Consider the following 15,927-nt stretch of genomic DNA (forward strand, 5'->3'; position numbering starts at 1 on the left):
GCAAAATAGGCACCTCATGTTCTTGGGGAGAGCAGCTGGGCTCCCAGGGAGCTTGTGCTTCCCACAGCTCAGCATCTCTTCTGTGCTGAAACCCCTCCAAATCCTCATGCTATTGCAGCACAAGGAAAACCACCCAAAGCACTGCTTGCCAACTTTTACTTGGGCTAATCTGTGCCACCCTTGAGCATCTCGGCAAATTCCAGGTATGGTTCATGTTAAGTGAGGAGGCAGAGCAGAGTCACAAGCTCTGAGTAATTTTATTGCTTTAATAAAAGGCTGTGGAAGGTATTTTAAATAGCCTCCTGAGAAGCATTGAAAGAGCAAAGTCAAAGGCCGCAATTCCATATTTAATGATACGGAATAAAATCAGTTGTGTTTGTGCTGCAGGGAGGTTCACACAGCACTGACCTTCCAGAATTCCTTTCTGCCATGTGTGTGAGGCTCACTGACAAACCTGAGATTTTCTCCCAGGGGCTGATTTATTTTTGATTGTTTCAAAACTGCATCCTGAAATTTGGAGTGGCATCTCCCTGGAAAGTTAACATTTTGCAAGCTTTACTCTTGGTTAAAAGTCTAATGTGCCTATTGGGAATGGCTCTGCCTATCTGCAGTGGAGTGATTAGGACAATTTTACACCTTTGCCCTCCCCGATTGCTTTGGATGTTTCACACTGGGGTTCCCAGCACAGGAAGGACATCGATTTGTTGGAGTGACTCCAGAGGAGGCCTGTACATGATCAGAGGGATGGAGCACCTCTTCTATGTGAAAAAGCTGAGAGAATTGGGATTGTTCAGCCTGGAAAAGAGAAGACTTAGTGGTGACCTAATTGTGGCCTTCAAGTACCTGAAGGAGCTCCAAGAAACTCAGAGAGGGACTTTGTTATAAGAGCCTTCAGTGACAGGACAAGGGGGAATGGATTAAAACTAAAAGAGAGTGTAGGTTTAGATTAGATATTAGGAAAAAATTCTTCCCTGTGAGGATGGTGAGGCACAGGAACAGGCTCCCCAGAGAAGTTGTGGATGCCCCATCCCTTGAAGCATCCAAGGCTCGGCTGGATGAAGCTCTAAGCAAGCTGATCTAGTGGAAAGCGTCCCTGACCATAGCAGGGGGGTGGAATTGGATGATCTTTAAGGTGCCTTCCAACCCAAACTATTCTGCGATTCTACAATTCCTTGCTACAAAGGTTTGTGTCCCACATCCATCCCACCTCCCTCTTCCCCACTGCCTCCCCCGTCATGCAGTGTCTCTTGTCTCTAACCTACGGTCAGAGCACATTCTCAGCCATGCTGACACTTCTGCTTCCTCCCTCCAGCAGCCACAGTAACTGTTGGTGTCGGTGAACTCCACGGTTTGCAGTCAGTCACAGACAGAAGTAATTACGGTGGCGCTAATTGGCCGACTGCAGACAGAAATACTGCGTGCTTAGGGCCAGGGGAGGGATCACTGCCAGGGTCTCTCCTGCTCTTCTTCCAGCAGGCCGAACGCCGCTCATTTAGGAAGCTAACAAGGATGTCAGCCTCGAGGATCTGACCCCTTTACAAAAGCAGTGCTGGTCAGCTGAAGTCCAGGAGGTCTCTCCTGAAATTCTTTCAAGGGATCCTGGCAGGGCAGGCTGTTGGCAGCCCTAGTGCTGCCTGCCTCTGCCAGGGTTCCCCACTCCCCCCTTATCCCGCCAGGCTTGAGCATGTTTTTTTCATTAGCAGTGATGCAGGCAGAGTGGGGCCAATTACTCACTGCTTTATGCTTGCTGGAAAACCCACCCAGGACTGGTAATAGCCATTAAGTGAGGGTGCAGCTTTAACTATGTGCCATTACATTAAGTTTCAAGTTGATATATGGCCAGAGCAAATTGAATTCCTGCTGCTATCCCGTCTGACATTTGTTACATTACAATGCCTGCTCTTTTGTTTTTGAGTCAATAGCTGCTGCTTTCGAGAAATATGGATTATTAGAATTTATAGCCCGTCCAAAGCGTCCTTTCAAACACTCATATCCTTTTATCATTTCGTTTTGTTGTTATTCTGCCCAGCACAGTTTGTATTTCTTCAGGTTTTAGCACCTGGGACTCTTGATACTTGTGCTAAATCAATACCCTTTGTCCTCATTGCTTTAATATATACAACCGTTTGTGTGATGCATGAATTGCGGTGGGTTTTCTGCCTGCGACAGTCATTTACTCCTCCTGCTCAAGCATTCCTTCCCCTGTCTGCGTACAGGTTGTGTTTTGCAGTAAATATCACACATCTACATTTAAATTCCTTTATATGACAATTTCTAGGTACCTGGCTGCACACAGGAAAGTGAATTTTCTGGCTCCTTATCAGTAGGGGAACTCAGGTTTGACAGTATTCCAGGGCCTCCTGGAAAGTGCTGGTGTGCTGAGTTCATAAAAATCCACCTTTTTCTCTTATAGTGGATTCACACCTTCAAAATCTTCGATTTAATGCAGTTACATTTTTCCATAAAGCAGGTGTGAATACTCTCAAGATCAATAAGAGGGTAAAAAAGGGCTTTTGGACTTTTGTTCAGATGTCCTCAGGCCAGTAGCAATTGAAGCTTCACTCAGCAGTTGGCAGTTCTGGAGACTTGTGGGAGAGGAATCGCTCTGATTACTGTCCCACAGCCAGGTGAACTGGAATGGAGAACCTCAGCCTTGTGACTTGGATCCACCCCTGCAGCTCAAAGAGGATTTACAGCAAGGGCAGTGCACAGCCAGTGGGGTCACTGCATCTGCTCTGCCCTTCTGTGCTGATAGAGACATTCCCAAGGCTGTTCATCTCACCCTTTTTATGTGTGTGGGACACTGGAGCAGGCCACTAAGGTACATTTGTGTCTTTGGGTATCACTTATCTGCTGATCCTTATGGTCTGTTCTGCTTTTCCTCTGCTGGCTGTGGGAGTCCAGGATGCGCAAGAGCAGCAAAGCTGCATGTTCCCTCTGAATTTTGAATTTGTTCCTTCTGTCTATTAGGAAAGGCAGGAAAGAAACAGGAAAGGTGAAGGCATAAAAGATGAGATCAGAGAAAGAGAAGGCTTTGTTTGACCAGTCTGCATTTCCCACACAAGAAGGAAAACCTTGCCCTCTGGCCGTTACCCATTTCCAGATGTTTCTTGTTTCCTCTGCTCAATATACTGGCAGCCACACACCCACCCCTTCATCCCCCAGCTCCCTGCCAGCCCCATGAGCTGCCTGTACTTCAAGTCCTTGACTCAAGCTGCTCAACTTTGTGTTTCAAGGCCTTGGGCTGCTGCTCACAATTGCTGCCAGCCCAGCCCTGCCGTGTCCCTGCAGCCCCATTCTCTTACCAGGCTGAGCAGCTCCCAGCTGTGCCTTCCTGCTTGAGAGGTGACAATTTAACTAAGAGTCATTTCTGAGAGTGATGAGTGTGATTTTGAATGTCTCATTGAAACGCAGGGCAAATCCTTCATCCCCAAAGGGAGATGTGTTAAACACTGCTTCAGAATTAATCTGCAGAGCGTGAATCTCCCTTGCAGCAGCAGGGAGAGGCACCACGGTGTCCTCCTTTGTCTCCATGTTCATGGCAGTCTCCTGGTTTATCTCTGCCACTGCTGCTCTTCGGGGCTCTCCCTCCCCATCCTGCCCATGAAAAATGAGATGCCAGCTCCCTTCAGGGTATGGGTATTCCTGTATGTTTTCCATGTAAATAAATGGCAGCAATTTGCCTATCACATTAATTGTAGTAGAAACCAGGAGAAGCAGAAGGGGTGACCGGATCCTCTGATGGACTGACCTCTCCCACTGCTGCACCCTGCTCCCAGGAGACTGCAATTTGGGCAGAGCTGTGATCTTCTGCACAGAGCATCAGAGCTGCTGTCCTGCGGATTTGTAGCAACATCACTTGAAGTGGAACCTGACTCCCCTGGCTCTGGGATGAGGTGAACCAGCCCAGCATCTGACCTTGATGGATGGGTTTTCCATGATCTTCAAGTCCTCCCCCCAGTCCCTTGATATTTCCAGCGCGGTCTTTTCCTTCATATGTGGTTTCAGACCTTCAGATGAAGCATCCATGTCACAGACCCAGGAGGCAGAGCCCAGCAGGGCTGTCAGAAGGTCCTTCAAAAATCTGTTGGCACAGGTGGCACGTGCCTGCATGTTCCATGAAACATAAATGCTCCTGACTATAAAGATTATTTACATTCCCAAACAAAGCTGCCAAACACTTTTAAAATGCACTAACAGTGCCTCTCTCTTTCCACTGCACTTGCTGATAAAGGGCCATAAACAAGCTTGACACATTTATAATAACCTTTCTCCTCTCCCTCTACCTTGTTCTCTCCTCTTCCTCTCTTGCCTCTCTCACAGCCTGCATTGGGTAAATTTTTATTCTACAGCCATTAGCTGGGATATATTGTTTGATGGGGGAAATAAAATATCGAATCTCATTTTATTTTTATTTTTATTTTCTTGTTCTAGTAGCAGATGCTTCAAATGCCAACAGCGGATGTTTGGTTTTAAAATTTTGTTTCCCCCAGCATTTTTTCCTTTTCTCTGTTCATTTTCTTCCTCTTCCCTGTATCTCCCTTCTAAAAGGTCATCTCAAATGATGCAAGGATACATGCTTTTGCAGGTTGTTTTTATCACTTATCAGCCTGTTCCAAAGGCCATTTAGTCTTCTAGGCAAAGGTTGTAGCTTTCAGCCTCCACTTCCCATTTACAAAGAAAAAATGGATGCTCCATTTCTAGGTATATAAATTAGGTATAGATATAGATATAAACCAAAATGCTAACCCATCGAGAAGAAAAGATCCTTGTAATTTCTTTGTCTCCAGTCTGAAGAGGTCTCAGGTTCACCTTTTTTCATGTCACCTGTTCCTCTCAGAGATATTGATGGAACTGCCGCATCTAACGATTCCTCCTCCATCCTGTATTGATGGTGCTGTAGAAAGGCCTGTGCGCTGGAGATGAAAGGCAGGGTACAAACTGTTCCTTTGGGGCTGCTCAGGAGGCTTTTTTGCTCAGTAACTCGTGGCTGTGAGGGAGGGTTTGTGGGCAGGGGGACACAGGGGACTGTGCTGGGGGCCCGTGGAGTTGAAAGTCTGTGTTTCTGGAGCCATCCTGGCTTTTCAGTTTTGTACCCATAATGATAAAGCACTTATTTGTTTCATCTTCCCTTGAAGCCCTGGCCAGAGGGAGAGAAATGGATGTGGTAGACCTGGCCTGGAATTGCTCATCCTCTGGCAGCAAATGAAGCCATGGTGAGCTGCACTCAGCTGCTGACATTGGGAAAGCCTGGCTTGGGGGAGGTGTTGATTCCAGGAAATCTGGCAAAGCTGCAGAAACTAAGCTATTGTGCAAGAAAACATTACCCAAGATTTGGTTATATAAGGTGAAAATGTCCCTCACCTCTCCCCACTTTGTCTTGCTTATATAATATGTATATAGTATGTGTGTATATGGTACTGGCAGGGCAATTAGTCATGGTATGCTGACCTTAACTGGAGTCCCTTTCAGGGCTGGAGACTTTCAGATGAGAGTTGAGGAAAGAATTTTTTATGTTTAATACATTAAAACCGCTGCCTTTCCTCTTCACTTGGTATATTTTGTTGTACGTGATCAATAATTTTGCAGAGATATGTCTGTGGTTATGGAAATCACACAATGGAATAATTAAATGGCCCAATTGTAAAGTATATTATCTTCAGCATTGCACTCACCAGCTATTCTGCCACACCTCATAGAGGAGGGCAGTAATTATGAAAATCTGACACAGACTTGCACTCAGCAGGTGAATCCAGCCAAATCCAAACTTGATTAAGTGATCCCACCACCTGTGGGGATGGATCCCACTCCTCCCTCATGGTGGTTTTAGACATGGTCGGTGACTGAAGACATTGAGGAAGAGGATGATAATATAGAAAGGATAAATCATGAAGCATTTGCAGCACAGAGAAGGCTGGGACCATTTTAATTTTGGTATCACTTTGGACTTCTAAAACTGTTCTGTGGGTCTCAGGTCTGTGTTGTGTCCAAGCATTTCATCCTCTGTGGTCCTGGCTGGAGGTCTGTGAAAACATGCCTGTGGTAGATATCCTGGGGCTCCTGTCAGCACTAAGGGCTGATGCTGTCTAAAAAATGAGGAAGGGATGAAGTGTCCTCTCTAATATGACACAAAACCCTCATCACCCAAGCCATTTTCTAGCGTATTAATATTAATTTTGCACTAATGCAGGATGAATACATTTCAGTGTTTGGCCAGAGCATATTTGTCATTTTTATGTCATACTCACAGAATGCATCAGTATGATATATTGTGTATTTTACCATAATAGTAGACAATATACCTCAGTATTTCATTTGGACAAGTAGCAAGTATGAGGCAAGGAGACAGTCACTGCTGGACCAGGGCTGAGCGCAGGAAAACAGAAATAAATTAAAACATATTAATCTGGAATAAAAAGTAATTTCTCCAGTAAATTAAAAGCAGAAGCCTTCACCTCTTGTTGAGCTGCCCTATTAGGCTTCCTTAGCAAGGTTTGGCCAGGAGCTTCTTCCAGATGTGACTTCCAGCAGTGTGAGTTTGGAGACAGGTGGTAAAAGACAAAACCTGAGAGTGACAGTGCCTGGGGGAAGTGCAGAGCTGGAGAATCTGAGCTGGAGCCAGGTGGGCTCAGCACCTACTGCCAGGTGTGCCATAGGAGGCACCACCCTGCCTGCCCCCAGAGCACAGCAGGAGCAGGGTGAGGTGCCTCTGGCTGCTGGGAGAGAAGGAGGATCCCTAGGGTGCCCACACAGAGGAGGCTGAGGGGCAGCAAAGGAGGGAGAATGCCAAAAGCACTAAGGAAGTCACAGTTACTGAATAGACTTTTCCCTGTTGCTTTATTTGTTCCCATGTTTTGCCCTGGGCACTGATGTTTAGTAATTTAGACCAAAGGGATCTAAAGCGTTGTCGTAAAGGGTAGTTCAAAAATCAATGGATGTTAGAAAGGGTCAAATGATGCCATAAAGAGATTAACAGCAGCATGGAGAGATAATATTCCCCTGACTGCAGAGCTGGCCCTGAGAGCTTTATGACAGGGAAAGAGCAGAGGCAGCCCCAGCACCTCTTTCCCTGCTTGACTTCTCTCTCTCCTCACAGCTCAGGGCTGTTTGGGGAGAAAGAGGGTGGGACTGCTGGGGGCATCGAGCAGGGAATGGCCATGGAGATGGGAATGAGAGCAGACAGGCAGGTGGGCCATGCTGCTGCCTGATGAATTCTTCTTCTAATCCAGACAAACTGCAGCTCTGTGGACAGTCCCTGCTAAATCACCCAGGAGGAATAACTTACTCAGCAATCAGTCACAGGTTTATAGCATGAAGGTCAGATTTTATGAGGGTCCCCTGGAAATGCATGGGGGAAGCACAGCACGGCTGTGTGTCACTCCCCTGGCATGGGACCTAAAGCCAGGGCAGGCAGTGTGCTGGGCAGGGGACAGAGCCAGCCAGAACAGCCTTCCCCTGTCACCTCCTCCCCACAGCCCCCTGTACAGCCTGCTCACCAAGCTAGGGAATAAAATCAGGAGCCCAAGGGACCTGAGGGCTGAGGCAGAGGTGACATTTGGTGATCAGCGAAACATCCTTGTCAAGAGAAGGAAAGCTGCTCTCTTGGGATTTGTTTTTTGCTTTGTTTTTAGCTGTTCTTTGGTTCCATAGGATGTTCTCAGCACTGACAATGCTCCCATGTAGGAGTACCTTGGAATAAGCAGCTCTGTTTTCCCCTGTCACTCTCCTGGGGCACTGCCTCTCTGTGGGGACAGGCAGAAGGAAACACTGGCATTTTTTGCTTAGAAAACACTCTCAGTGCACAAAGATCTGTTCAGGACATGTGGAGGGGCCGCTGCTCCTCACACTTGCAGTTGACTGGGGTCATGGAAGAGCCCAGAAGGAAGTGAAGAGGCTGAAACCCACGTTTGCCTGGGAAGTCTCAGCTGACCCTTCCAGGAAGGTTTTCCCCTTGGAGAGAAGCCAGAGGCAGCTTCCCCAGAGTCCAACTGATGCTTGGGAAGCCTGGGAAGGAGCCAGTGATCTGCATACAGGAATCTTCCTTCAAAGCATGAGCAGTCCTTGTACACACACCTCCCTAAGCCTTCCCGTGGTGACAGTTCATGGCAGGATAAAGCCAAGGCAGATAATAACTTGTTTTCCTGGTATTGCACTGTAGATCTCAGTATTGTGGGAAATTAAAAATCACACCCAGAGGTACCTGATGCTTCCTGGATGGAGAGTCCTTTCTCCTGGGTGCTGCAGGTTGCAGGCCTGGCTGGTGCCCAGAGGGTGGGGGCTCTTCATGAGGACAGGCACTTTGGGGTCTGCCAGGGACTCCCCAAGGTGGGAAGAACACATGGAGAATGGGATTGCTTTTGGTGTTGCACTTAAACAAATCAATGTGTGAATCGATGTGACTGGAAGAGATGTGTTGAAGAGCCAGCTGACTGATGTACCATATTAGCAAACCTGAAGGGAAGGGAAAGAGATGGCTAAACCTCGGGAGAAGATGACCTTGATCCACTGCCCTTTAAAGCCACAAAGGCATCTGTTTACTGGAAGAGACAGCTGCCATTTTATGTGGGAGCACTTGAGTCACCCCGTGCTAAGAGGTGACATTCTGAGCTCTTCCTGCTGACATGATTGGGTGGCTTTAGGCCAGCTCAAAGCCCATTTTCCCCAGGAGGAACCTGCTGTGATTCTCTCGCCCTGCCCAGAGGGACATTCTTCTCTCCCACTTCCTTGCTGAATGCAGCGGATCCTGGTGGCCATCAGGATGCCTGGTCCATCTCCAAGGAGTGCTGGCCCTGCTGGGGGCATATCAGGGCATCCATTCCTATACCCTGGGACAGAGCAGGCTGGAGCCATGAGCAGGCCTTCCAGACTCTGGCATGGAGCAGTGGTTTCACCTATGGTCCACCTCCAAGGAAAGCAGCATTTTACTGATAGGCTTTAAAGTGATATCTGCTCTATCATCTCTCCCCTCTCTCACTCTGTTCCTTGATGCCAGTGTGCTGTTTCAGCTTGCTCCGTCTCTTTGCATTTCCCCTCCTTCTATAGCTTTGCTTCTGATTCTCTTCTGCTTCCCATTTTTTTCCCTTTTCCGCTGTTGACCTCAATCCTGCTCACCTGCCAGCCAGCCCAGGACTAACTCTCGGGCCCCCCTCCATAAAGATTTGTTTTCTTGCCTCAATGCCCAGGTAACAGCAGATGAGAGAGCAGGGTGCTACCACGAGATTTCCCTGCTTGCTTCCATCAGTGCTTCCTGCAGAGTCTGGGTGATTATTATCTCTGTAAATGACTGAAAGAAGTACAGTGATAAAAGGATTAAGTGAGATGTATTTTATTTTGTTTCATTTATTTATATCTTGCTGCTCCTCCTCCCATCCCCCTTGACAAGCTGTGGAGCATATTGTGCTGCAGCTGTTCCAGGGAGGAACAGTGACATGGAGACCAGGGCATGGTGCACAGGGGTCTGGGAGCAGGCAGAGAGCACAGATGGGGGTTTGGCCAGGAGGTGCCAGGTGCTGGAGCAGGAGGGCAACAGACCCCACTGTGAAGGGGCTGGGGATGCAGTGAGACAGCTTGTCTGCTTTTTTGTCTCCTAGTCCTTCTTTTCAAGACAGGAGTAAAGACCCCATGAGAATGCAATTGGAGCTGGACCTGGAGCTGCTCAAAGGGAGAGTTTCAGTGAGTTATGAACCAGGAGGGCTGACAAAGTGTCTCTGGACAGGAATTGTTGTGCAGAAATCCCACAAATTGCTGCTTGCCTGGGGCCTCCGAGTGCACAACGCAGTGGCACAGCACTGGTCCCATGAGCAGCGCTTGCCAAGCTGTTTCTGCAGCAGATCCCTGCAGATGATACTGGAAGCAGCCTATTCCCAGCTGAAGTTTATTTCAGGTCTCCATGTGTGTCTGCTAAATAGCTGCCAACCTACAGACTCAGAGGGACAACTGAGTCTTGTCTGGCAACAGAGCCCTGCCTGTGTCTGTGGCCTCTAATGGCCTTTGTAAGGGTTCCCATGGTGGGAAGTCCAGGTGACTTCCAGCCGTGCCAGTGGCATTAGAGTTGGATGGGGCTTTAACCAAGACAGAGACTCAGAATAAAGCAGTTTAGCTCAAATGTTCAGGTTTTGGTATTGCACCCTCCCTCCCAGCTCCTTGGCACAGAGGGAACAGTACATGATTGCAAACTCTCCTTGGATTGAGCCCTAGAGGAACAAAACTGGAGATTATATTCCTGGCAAAGAATCCTCTCTAAAACTCATTTGTACCAAGGCTGTATCTATTCTAGTAAATGTAACGAGCCAGGATCCAGTCTGGTCCTGAGGGGGTGTGATGTGGTTTGTGCTGATACAACGAAACTCTGGCCTCTCCTATGCTGTTCACTGGTGACAGTCCCTGGCTCATGCCGTCCCCTGAACTGTGTCCAGGATCCTCTGGGATAGTGCTGGCTGGAATGGGCTAGGGAAGCATGGCTTGGATGGCTGTGACAGTGTCTGAAGCCTGGGCTCTGGCCCTGGCTTAGTTACCAATATAGATCTCTCCTGACACAGTTTCACAGGGTAGAAGGAGTTTCATGGACCTACTGGTTGGAGCCAGGAATGAGGGCTTTGTCTGGAGTGCTGCTCACTGGCCACACAGGGTTGCCACATATGGAGCAGGAGCAAGGGTGGGGTTGGAAGGGAGAGGGGGAATTTGGATGGGAAGAGCGATTTGTGGCACGCTGAGAAGCCTCAGCAAACAGCAGTGGAGGCAAGAGGACCCTCTCAGTCTTTTCCCTGTAGTCTCAGTGCTGGCATGATCACACTGCCTGTATCAGCAGGAAGAACTTGGCAGCTGCCATCTCACTGAGTGCTGCGTGGAGACAAATCAGCTGCCGTGTTTGTGTGACTAAAGAGACCCAGGAGCACCATCAGTCAGGAAGTGAAACAAAAGGATGGCAGCATTCAGGCCAGTACCTTCAGCAGTCCTCAGGATATGGGAGCTCTGCAGGCAGGTGAAGGAGCAGCTAGAACTATGTGTAATGAGTGAATGTTCCCCTGAACCCCTGGGATCACGAACTGGCCCTAAAGGGGCTGCAGCTGCACCATGATATTCCCTTGAGAAGTCCAGTCTCTGAGGTGGTATCACAGATATTTACCTGGTAGGCGTGTGGAGGCAGCAGCACCCCTCAATTAGCTCCTGCCATTTGTTCTATCTTGTGCTGCAGCTGCAAATCAGCTGATGTTCATTGGGCTCTTGGTGCCTCTGGGTCTTGGTCTCCATCTCTGTGCCCAGAGTTAAAGGCCCTCTCTGGGATTCTGGTCAGCAACAGAGGCTGTAGGTGGGATATGTCCCACCAGCTGTCACTCTGAGACGCAGCCCAGGGGCTCAAGGGCAGGGTCAGTTTGCTGCCCCTGCTGCCTACAGCCCCACCCACAGGTCTAAGCAGGAGAAACTATTTTGTATCTTCAAGCAAGGCCTGTGGGAGATGAAGCCACATCAGAAGGGTCTTCTATGGATTCCTGTCCACCCTTAGAGAATACAAGGCAGGTGATGTGGGCAGCCATCAGTGGAAGGTCACCTGAGGAATGGACATCTCACAGCCTTACACAACTCAGCCTAAAGTCACTGATTCCTCTGGGCTGACTATGGTGTCTTCTCCTCACAAATCCCCTCTGGCATTTGCTTTTCCCTACTTTCTCTGCTCTGCCATCTCTACCTTCCTTTCCACCACTGCCCACAATGAGCAGAGTGAGCAATCCAGCATGGCCCAGTTTAATATTCCACAGATCCTCACACACTGATAAATGAGAACAAGAGAGGGAAGGGGGGGGATGAGAGCCTGGTGCATGGGGGGGATATAAAGCCCTGAGCCAGTATTCAGAGCAGCAGAGATAACAATAAGCGAGAATAATAGTCTAACAAGTCGGAAATGTCACACGCGATCGGGTGCCATTAACACAACATGGATCTGAAATATCACATAATTAGTTTTGTGCCTGTTGTTCTGATTTGGAGAGAAAAAATATTAAAGGGAAGAGATTTTGGGGGGGCAGAGAGGAAAGTGCCAGCAAAGTGAACTCATAAAAGGGTGAAGCCTACAGCATCTAATGTTTTTGGAATGGTATAATAAAGCTCTATCTCCTTACCCATGTTTGAGGCAGAGATTTTTATCTGGCAGTATGGGATAAAAAGAAATGAGAACTTGAAAAGGGTAGATAAAATTGCGATTGATCTCTCTAGGGCTGCCTTGCCTCCTTTCAGGGAAGCTTGTGGGCCTCGTGAATTGCTCCACCACTGAGACACATGATCCCCACCCCTTCCCATGCCACCTCACTAAAAGATGAAAAAAATCAATGTTTTCAAGACTTCTTTCCCCATCGTTTTATAAGCCAGCGCACAAAGACCGTGTTTGAAGGCTGTGCAGTGACTCAGGAGCTGTTTGTCCCCTGAGACAGGCTAATGCATGGGTGTTTGGGGGACCCCCACTGCTCTGAGGCGTGTGAGTGCCTGTGCCTGCAGACAGCCTTGGAATTTCAGGGGCTGGTGTCTGCCACCAGCTGCTGGGAGCAAAGCTCCTGCCTCTGCTGCAGAGCCCACTTTGTGCTGGGGGCATTTTGTCTTTCTGAGGGACACAGGCACTACCAAAAGAGACAGAAATGCTCAGGTCTCCGTAGGCACTGCTTGGGGATGGTTGTATAAGGATTGGAACGTGGCTCTTCTCTGAGATGGTAGGAAAAGGGAAAATTGCAAATATCGCTGGAGACAAACACTGTCAGTCCTTTCCTGCCCTGCAGCCTGTTGGGGTGTGAGGAAAGCGGTGTACATGCCAAGCTCTTGTGAATCAACTCTGGTTGTTATTAGGTGTCTATATTAGGTGATTAATTAGACTATGAGGTGACTGTACACCCCTCTTTTTCTGGAAGGAGCTGCCCCTTTCTGCAGGGCCCACACTTCAAACACACTTCTTTGAGGCAGGAGCCCTTGAAAGAGGGGGTGAAGATTGCACACTAACCCACCCCTCTGTCCTGCAACAACTTCAAGGTCAAGCTGGAGTGAGCTTGGAGCAACCTGGTCTAGTAGAAGGTGCCCCTGCCCATGGCAGGGGGGTGGAACTGGATGATCTTTAAGGTCCCTTCCAACCCAAACAATTTGATGGTTCTATTAACTTAGCATTTTCATCATCAACAAGATCATCATAGGCATGGGGATGGATTTCATATCCATGCTTCATTTTAAGCATTCTACATGCCTTTTCCAAAAAGCCCTTTAACTCTGGTGCTCACTGGAACATGAACAGCACACTCGTTACCTCTTCTCTGGTGAGAAAGCTGGACCTGCTTGTACAGAATCAGGCATAGATTTTGTTATCTCCTCTGGCAGAGGCATCCCCTTCTCCTTCCCCTGCCTGTGGGAGGTTGGTGGGTGCCTCCTGCTTCGGTAGGCAGGGACTAACCCACTGGTGCTTTTCCAGGCTGAAGAATCTTGTGGTACACAGCAGCCAGAGCTGGTTTTGCCAGTGTATTCCAGGGACTGTATTTTGGAGGGGAGATAGGAAGGACATGTGCTCCTGCTGCTTGCTCTTTTCCTGTCACTGCAGAGCAGCTTCAAACCCATCCAGGCCTTCGCGTCCCCATTCCCTGGTCTGTGTGAAAGGAGAGATGTGCTAACCCCAGATTTAAATTACAATGCGTAACCAAGCTGTCAGTTACTTGTTTACCTGCCAATTGCTCATCACTTTTAAACATATTCTGGGAAAGAGGTGCTTTCGAACAAAAGCAGCGCTCCTGTGCCCAAGGCATGGGTAGCTGTGTCCAGCTCCTGTCTCTGGAGGATGCCTGTAGGATTGGGATTCAATTAATTCAGCCCCAGCAGATCCATCGCTTTGCCAAGGGCCAGGCACTGACAGCAGTGTGACAGCAATGCTGATCTATTGCTGCTGCTCTGGCCAGTCGTGACAGGGGGCTGCTGTCACCTCCAGAGCCACAGCCTTTCTATGGAATGAGCGATTCACGGGGGGCTGAAGTGCAGCCGCCTCTGGGCTGAACATGGCAGCTCTGGAACAGAGCTCCCCTCATTCACACAGCGAAAAGTATTTCTGCATTTTGTTAGCACTGAGCAGAAATGATAAATATTAGGACTAGCGAAAAAGTGAGTTTTCCTTTTGACAGGAAAGTCTGTGGCGTCAGTTTTTCTCTTGACTCCGAAATGAATGTTAAAAATTCTGATGAAGCATATGTTCTTCCAAAATTAAACATATCATTTCTATTTCAGCCTTTGCAGCTTGCCAGTATTTTTAAAATACAAACCAAATGATTTTGTTTGGAAAAATAATTTTGAACAAGGCATTTTAGACTTCTCTAATGCTAAAATGCTTTGTTTCATTTTTTAAATGGAAAAGCAATTGACCAGACTGTGTGATATTAGTATTTTCTGACATGTGTTGATTTAAATTAATACAATTGATTATTTTATTTTGGTCGTAAGCAATTGTTGACAAAAAAATTCTGATCTGCTCTTGAAAGATGGACAAGGCCTGTATTATATATTGGTCTCTATCTAGAGAATGATAATGAGAATACAGCTATTGCAAGAAGCCAGGGGAAGCTTTTGTGGCCATTACTATCAAAAAATCCCTAAACACCCTCCTCTGCATCATATGTCAATGTAAAATATTATATTTCTTCTAGCAGTTTACAGGGAATTTTATCAGAACGATGCAAGAAGGAAATAGGCTGCAAGGTGAGCTTGGCAGTGCTAGTTCTCCCATCTATTTCAGTCTGCTTGAGTTCTCAGCAGATCAGCCTGGGCTTGTATAGACCCCTAACACTGTCTTGGTTTGAGAGACAGGTGTCTGCCAAGGGAAGCTGGAGCCTCCCTTGGAATGGAGAATATCACCCCTTCCCTCCCAATGATTGTAACTTGGAAATTAAGGGGTTTTCGGGCAAAGCTGTGGGGAAAGGAAGGGCAGTTGTTTCCCGGTGTGTGCACGTAGCGGACAGGCGGACAGGCGGACAGACGGACAGGCGGACAGGCGGACAGGCGGACAGACGGACAGACGGACAGGCGGACAGGCGGACAGACGGACAGCCGGACAGGCACAGCGGTGCCGGCCCCGCACAAGGACACAAAGCCCAGCGAGTCCGGCCCGCTCTGCCCGCGCCTCCCCCTCGCTGCAGCTCCCGCCACAGCCGCCAGGGGGCGCCGTCGCCGCGGGCCCGCCCGCCAGGGGGCGCCGTCGCCGCGGGCCCGGCCGCGTCTCCCTCACGCGGTGATGGCGCAGGAAGCTCGGAGCGGCGGCTGGAACGGCAGGGCGGGCTCGGCCGGGCGGCCAGCAAGAGGCAGCAGAAACCGGCCACTTGTGCCAGGAGCCGCGGGCTGTCCCGGCAGGCGGGCGGTGTGCGGCTACAGTGTAGCAAAAACCCGGAGCAGTGGCAGCGAGACGGCGGGCCCCGGCAGCCGCGGCCTGGCTCCCGAGCACGGCCGGGAGAGACTCCCCTGGAGGAGGAGAGGGCCCGGGATCCAGGGCTTTCCCTTGAGACACCCGAGCAGACGGTGAAGGGTCCTTTTTTAGCTGAGGTCGGGTGTTGATAAGGCTCCAGTGCAACAGCCGCTCCCACGAGCACAGCTTGGCTCCGGGAAGGAGAAGGCAGCAGGAGACGGAGCCTCGCAGCGCTGGCGAACTCTCCCCACAGTGAGCGCAGCCGGCTTCCCCTCCGACACCGAGAGAGCGAGAGCGGGGAGCTGCACCCGATCCACTTCCCCCAGCCAAATCTCGCCTATCTCTGCCCCTCAGATAAGTGCAGCCAGGTACACTCCTCCTCCTTGAGAGGTGCAACTTTTCTCTCTCCTAAGTACTGGTCGTTATTGTCTCTTAGCAACAAATGGGACAAAATTCAGTGAGAGAAAGAAACAAAAGGAAAAATCCTAACCCCTAACAAACACTGTCGCAATCCGCTC

The 15,927-nt window shown here is 49.0% G+C and overlaps 1 protein-coding gene across 10 annotated transcripts in view; it reads left to right on the forward strand.

Moving 5' to 3' along the window:
- Positions 1-15,927, forward strand: part of HMG20A (high mobility group 20A) — a 177,249-nt gene that overhangs the window by 110,996 nt on the left and 50,326 nt on the right. The gene's annotated exons all lie outside the window — the stretch shown is intronic.

This window comes from Cyanistes caeruleus, chromosome 13 (genome assembly GCF_971803275.1).
Source record: "Cyanistes caeruleus chromosome 13, bCyaCae1.hap1.1, whole genome shotgun sequence".
Taxonomy (NCBI): domain Eukaryota; kingdom Metazoa; phylum Chordata; class Aves; order Passeriformes; family Paridae; genus Cyanistes; species Cyanistes caeruleus.